Here is a 7,349-nt window from a genome sequence, read left to right on the forward strand (position 1 = left end):
GGAGCACGGGGTCCACGAGGGCTTTAGCTGCCGCACTTTCCATCTTGCCTTAGCCCGGCTAAAGAACAAAAGGAACCTGAAAGGGAAGAAGAACAAAATCAAGGTGACAACATCTGTCCGCAACAGGGAAGAACACTTTGATGAGGAAACATCCTCATCCTCATCAACAGACTGATTTCAGCCCCTAAACGAGACGTGAAGCAGCCCAGACCCTACCGAGGGAGCTTCATCTTCCCTCTGCAGCCGTATCCCCACTTTACTTCCTCATACCTACCTCCCACCACACCGCCAGTAAGACTAGAGAACCCCTATTAACAATATCCACGCTCTCCCCAGAAGGAAGGACAATGTGACAGGCCACACCATGCAGAAGAGCAAAATGTTCTCTTATGAATTAAAGAACAATGAAGACCAGTGTTTCATCTTTCCCTCTAGAATTGAGAAAGGGAGACTCACTGAAAGCAAAAACTGCCATGGACTGTGCTACAGAAGAGGTTAAGGCCCCAGGAGTAGGAAAAAGCCTCAAAATACTTGGGATCCAAGGTCCTGAAAAAGTTGGGATCAGTAGCAGGGAAATTGACCAGAGATACCTCCCAAGGTTCCATAATCACTGTGGTGAAGAATTTCCTTCAGAGGAAATGCACATGGATGTGAAACACTTGACTGATGACAATGTGAGGAGAATGGGTCTTATCCATGCCTTACGACAGGAAAGAAGCAAAGACCTGTGTAGCAGTTCAGCAGAGCACAGGAGGCTGGCCCCACCATTACTGGATAAACCAAAGTTCACAAGACTCACAGAACCTCCAGGTTTATTCCCTGGCTTGAGTCCCTTCCAAGAGGCACAGGACAATGCAGAGACAAGCCTCTGTCCCAAGGAAGGGTTGACATGCAGGCCAATAATGGTCCTGCCCTTTCCCTTGAAGTGACTAAGATATTGCTGTCAATTTCATAATTTTTCTGCTTAGGAGAAGATTGCTGAAGAGTTGCAAATGAGCCCACAAGGAGTGGAATTCTTTTTTATTTTTTCCCTTGGGAAAAAATTTCCATGGTATACTCAGAACCAGGAGTGAACGCTGTTTCCTCAAAGGTGTCAAGTATTACTGGGGAAGGAAAGAAATAGGGGCTACTCTTCTGTCATGGACCATTGTTGTCAACTTTTGACATGATTTGCTTCTTGGAGGATCCCCGTGTTCTTTTAAGAAATTTCACAATTCTCAGATCTTATTATTTATTTTGGTTACAGCCTCAAATGTCTTGTTCTAAGTGACAGCAGAGAGGAGCTAAACATAGACAAAGCTGTAGAGTTTGCAAAACATGGTTTATACTGCCATAAATGAAAGTGTGTCTTGTTTAGGGGTGCCGCTGTGTCCCTGCACCATCTTTCTTTTTCTTTCCTGCCTTTGGAAAAAGAAAGCTGCCAGAGGGAGGAATTTTTTGCCCCCTTCAATACTCAGGCTATTTCCCAAATGATGACTTTCATCCTCCTGGGTCTGCAGCACCCCTAAACAAGACATACTTCCATACAGTCAGCAGCACCCCTAAACAAGACGTACTTCCATTTATTGTAGTATAAACCATGCTTCACAAATTCTCTATAGCTTCGTCTATGTTTAACTCCTCTCTGCTGTCACTTAGAACAAGACGTTTGATGCTGTAACCAAAAGAAATAATAAGATCTGAGAATCATCAAATTTCTTAAAAGTACACAGGTATCCTCCAGGAAGAAAGTCATGTCAAAAGTTGCCAACAATGGTCCATTTCTCTCCTTCCCCAGTAATATGTGACATCTTTGAGGAAACAGCCTTCACTCCTGGTTCTTAGTATACCATGGAAATTTTTCCCAAGGGGGGAAAAAAAGGAATTCCACTCATTGTCGACCCATTTGAAGCTCCTCAGCAATCTTCTTCTAAGTGTGAAAATTTATGAAATGGACAGAGATATCTCAATCACTTCCAGGGAAAAGGCAGAACCATGATTGGCCTGCATGTCAACCCTTCCTTGGGTCCTCAGCAATCTTCTTCTAAGTGTGAAAATTTATGAAATGGACAGCGATATCTCAATCACTTCCAGGGAAAAGGCAGAACCATGATTGGCCTGCATGTCAACCCTTCCTTGGGTCCTCAGCAATCTTCTTCTAAGTGTGAAAATTTATGAAATGGACAGAGATATCTCAATCACTTCCAGGGAAAAGGCAGAACCATGATTGGCCTGCATGTCAACCCTTCCTTGGGTCCTCAGCAATCTTCTTCTAAGTGTGAAAATTTATGAAATGGACAGAGATATCTCAATCACTTCCAGGGAAAAGGTAGAACCATGATTGGCCTGCATGTCAACCCTTCCTTGGGACAGAGGCTTGTCTCTGCCTTGTCATGTGACTCTTGGGAGACAGGTCAGGTCTTTGCTCCTCACACCAGCTGGATATGTGGAATCTGGTGAAAACGTAATGAATACAACTTATGTTTTCTCCAGAAAAAATCTTTAAAGGACAATTGCTCATCTTCTATGTCCTAGAAAAGCAACACTTGCTGTTCACTGCTGTCCAGTCCACCTTGAATTCAGGCCAGTGGTGGAAACAGCCATGCCTGGAGCTGATGAGTCTGCCCTACAGCCTCATGTTTGCTATGTCTTCAGAGGTCTCTTTGCTTCTATATGACACCCAGAAGCCTTTCCCTTTCAGTTATATGTCTAATATACACTACCACACCCTGAGTGATATTTTATGGCCCAATGACAGGGCCTTCCTGGCCATTTCATCCATGGATGGCTATTGTTCATTTGTGACACTTGAGAAAGATGAACTTGGAATTCCTTTGAAAAAGAAGCCAGTTTTGAACATGAGAACTCTTCAGACAACAAAGAGAACAAAGAGTCAGATGAACCAATGGTCTTTGCCGGTACCCGGACCAGTAGAGGGAAACCCCACCTGCAGAATCCAAGACCCCAGCAGTCCCTGCACAACCCCTCCTCCAGCCAGACAATCTCCAGCCCCAGGAGCAATCAAGGACACTCACTCAATCAGTCCTGGTGTCAAAACTCCTTGATAGGGCCAACAGAGGAGAAGACCCAATAGCCCAGTCGTCAAAACACAAAAGCCCACCGTCCTTCAGGGTTACTCTGAACACGTCACAAGCCTGAAGCAAAACAATACCCCAGAGAATAAACTTAATACCCTTAAAGACAGATACTTCACCAAATTCTGTACCACTCAGCATAATTCCCAACTCTTCCACAGAAGAAATTCAGTCAGAGATGTCTGGAGACCCTCAGGGCAGTCATCCAGAGCTGAAACAGCCCAGACTTGGTGAAAACAATGGAAGTGCCCAAAGTCTAGACCCTTGATGGAACCTCAACATCTTCTTGAAGGCCTGCCAGGTCTGGGAGCCCCCCATGAGCAAGGCGAGAGCTGAGGCCGAAGGCAGATGCCCAAGGCCACTGTCAATCCACACAGCAGAACAGACATTGACAATTGATTTGTGTAACAGAAGATACACGTGTACTGACTTTTCTTCAGAAATATGTATACTCTTGTATTCAGTATCCATCTTAACTTGGGATGTGAACATTTTAATAGACTAAATCTTCTTTCTGATGAGTTTCTGAAACTGGAGCAGTTCAACATTAACGAATGTGAAAATCAGTAAATCCTCCCTCGAACTATTCATGAAATTACAGACACTATATGGGTGGATTCCTTTGGAAGTTAGGATTAGTAACCCCATTTAGGGGTATTTTATCTAAATTGGAGTTTGGAATTTGAAGAAAAAATATATCGTGGGTATTATTTGAAAATTTCACAAATGTACTGTTTAAAAATAGGTTTGCCCTTGATGTATGAAGAACGTAAATGAACACATATGCACACTCAGGCACATTGATAACGTCCTTTCACAACCAAACAAAACAAGCTCTTGTGGGATAACTCGCTGTGTCTTCAAATCCACTGAAAATGTAAACACCTAATGAGATTTAAATGTTATTGGCATGTCATATTGTCTCAATAAAAAGCCTGTGAAAAGTAGTTTAATTTCCTTTTGTGTGACTAAGTTACCCTCAATAGTAGAGTCGAAATAGGCATCTACCTTTGTTTTGCAGAAAAATAATATGAATGTAATAAAATCTAGTCAGAAATGCAGACCTCACCTTTAAGGCACAGAGATGATGCCTTTCACCAGCAGCCACTAGAATAATGGCACCTGAGCATATATCACGGGTCACATAGTCAATACCAGAAAGGAATTTATTTGTTAAGCCCCTTCTGAAATTTCTAAAGAATAACATAACACAAAGTATAAGAATATACAATTTTCTATCAATGTATATAATGTATATAACCCCACTTTACTAAAATACACTTGAGCATTTTTCTCATATAATGAAGTTTATGATCGTTAAAATAGATTTTATTACTGAATGAACCCACTATTTTCTGATATCCTCTTTATTTCAAAGTCACAAAAAAAGTTGAATATTTAGATGAACTGAAAGTCTTAACTTTCTCCACACTTAAGGAAACAAAGTTTTTCAGATAACAAACACCTCAGTTGTTCTGGGATGAATGTTACCATGGTAATTTAGGTAATAGTAACAAGTGACAGAACATTACCTTAGCAATCAAGAGTTGATTACTTATTCTGGGAAATAGATAGGAAAAGGCAAACAATAGGCTCTCACCTGTTTGCTTCCTTTATCCTTTTAGCATTGTCATTCTTACACTAGATAAAGGCAGGACTCTGTTTCCTCTTGATGATAGCTTTACAAATTGCTGTAATGTTTCTCAAAGTGAGTGCAATGGAAGTAAAATTTTGAAATTACTGAAAAAAAAATAGTGCAGTCTCCACCTCACCCTTACCCTCACCCAAAAGTACAGCTGTTCCACTTAGAAAAGAGGAAAGACTGAATACCAATTTAGGAAGAAAGAAATGTAATTTAAAGAATTTTCTGGCACAGTAGAAGGGGCAGAAAGATTGGTGAAATGTTGTAATGGAAAGAGGAAAGTCAGGAATGGTAGAAAGGTCACCTCCCAATGTTTCTGCGTCTCTCATACCCACATTTCATAGGGTGTGGTTTAATCATGCAGAAGTGTATGAAGAAACCAGTAATACTATTGGTTCTCTTTATAAGGGTAGACAGGACTGGGGATTGGGAGTTAGAAGCAGGGATTGCAAGTCTTTCAAGATCTCAATTAGCTCTGTGCTCCATTCAGCAGCAGGATGTGTGAGCGATTTTGCATGATTTTAGCAAAGAGAGATGTATAGGTCAATTATCAAAGTTAATTCAGTTTATCTATTGATATTATAATGCTTTTTCATAAACAAACTTGTGCATATGTTATCTCATATTTGTAAATGTGTATTTTCAAATCATTGTCCTGGAAGTTCAAAAACATAAGTTCATCTCTAACTTTATTTGATATGACCAATTTACCCTGTTCAGAGGTTGTACTGTTAAGAATTTCTGCCAGTGATATTTGAAAGAACTTATCCCAGTCTCACCAGTGAGTACTTTGTCAAACTTTTGGATTTTTGCCAGTCATATATGAAGATATGACACATCTATAGTTTTAATTCATTTTACTATGAGTGAGATAGAATATATTTTCACTTCTTAAGGGTCATTTGCATGTCCTTATCTTATGAACTATACATATCTTTTGCCCAATTTCCTTTGAAGATTCTTCCCAATTTTTAAAAATATCTATCTACACTGTATAATAGGAAATTTTCTTAAGATTTGTTGCTTGACTATTAATTTTGATTAGGGTTATTTTATTCTAAACAGAATTGTTTCAATTTTACAGAGCTAACAAAGCCGAACTTTCTATTTTATTCCTTCTGGATTTCGATTCATAATATTTGAAAAGTTTCTGTGCTACTCGGTTTTGAAGTAATATATCTATTTTTTCAGGGCTTCTGTTTATTTATTTATTTATTTTTTACATTAAAGCATGTAGTGGTCTGAGGTGTTGATCCAATTTTATCTTTTATTCCAAGCAATTCCCCAGTTACCCTGATTTCATATATTTAAATGTCCATCTTTTCATCAGTGATTTGCCACTTTCCTGGAATTGATTTGCCATCCTTATCATATGCTAAATTCCACATGTACTTAGGCCTAAAGCTAGATTTTTATTTTATTCTATTAATATCTTGCTCTCTCCCTCTCTTTCCTCTGTGCATGCCATTACAACACTGTCTTAAATACAAAGGCTTTGCGGTATGTTTCAGTCTCTCATAGGCTCAGACCCTTCTCACTGTTCCCCCCTGCCCTTTGGGGTTTCTTGGCTATTCTTGCTTGTCAATATCTCCACGTGAACTTTAGAATCAGCTTATTTAGTTACAGGAAAACCAAAAAACAAACCCAAACAAAAAAATTCATTGATATTTTATCTGAGTTTGCATAACATTTGTTTTATTTGAGGGAACATTGGGGTCTTTATTATACCATATCTATCATCAAATAGTATTTTGTCATTTGTTAAGTGTACTTTTGAATCTTTCATGAGTATTTTAAATTATACCCTAAATGCTTATGTTTCTTGTTAGGGTTAGTTTTAGTCATTTTTTTCCCTAAGTATTGTAAATGGAATTTCTTCTATTATGTCTTCTCGTATCTAATGTGTTTAGGTATAAAGTCTGCTGATTTGGGGGGAGAAGGGAGAACAGTGATTATAGCAAAACCACATGTTTAAAATATGGTTCTTTTGGACTTTCTTATTTCACCCTTTTTCTCTTTTTCAAAAGTGCATTGTGGACAGCCAGCTACTTTTCTCTTAAGGAATGCTTGCTTTTTTGACTAGACATTATGGCAATATTGAACTGTTGTAGCATGGAAGAAGTGGAAAACATATTTTACTTTTCTTGTCCATAAAATCTTCTCTCTCTCTCTCTCTCTCTCTTTTTTTCTCAAGCCATTGTAATTGCTTGTCTTATCACCTTCGCAAACCTTGGCTTTTTATGAAAATGTTTAATGTCCTGAAGTAAAGTAACTCACACATGAACTCCTCATTTCTGACCACATCAATAGTTTTCCTCAATTGAGTGTATTATTTATTTCCTCAATTGGACCAGGTAGATTTTCTGCAAACCTTCTTGAGTAGAAATTGGATATATGTCAACTGCTGAGGTTTGGTGTTTTATTCACTCATGAGGCTGCACCTCAGTTTCACAGGTTCCTGCTGTTTATTGGAAAAATGGATCACATCAAGTTATTCACTGTAGTTATTATCTTGCTCTTCATGGTAAAGGATTCTAGACTGACAGGTTTTCTGTCTCAGTACTTTAAAGATACCGCCCCACTGTGTTCTGCCTTGCATTGTTGCCTATAAGAAAAGTGCTTTCATTTTTATA

The 7,349-nt window shown here is 39.0% G+C and overlaps 1 pseudogene; it reads left to right on the forward strand.

Moving 5' to 3' along the window:
* Positions 1-473: 473 nt before the first annotated feature.
* LOC134370496 (chromatin assembly factor 1 subunit B-like) lies at positions 474-3,342 on the forward strand (annotated as a pseudogene).
* The last annotated feature ends 4,007 nt before the right edge of the window (positions 3,343-7,349 follow it).

This window comes from Cynocephalus volans, chromosome 2 (assembly GCF_027409185.1).
Source record: "Cynocephalus volans isolate mCynVol1 chromosome 2, mCynVol1.pri, whole genome shotgun sequence".
In the NCBI taxonomy this organism is placed as follows: Eukaryota; Metazoa; Chordata; class Mammalia; order Dermoptera; family Cynocephalidae; genus Cynocephalus; species Cynocephalus volans.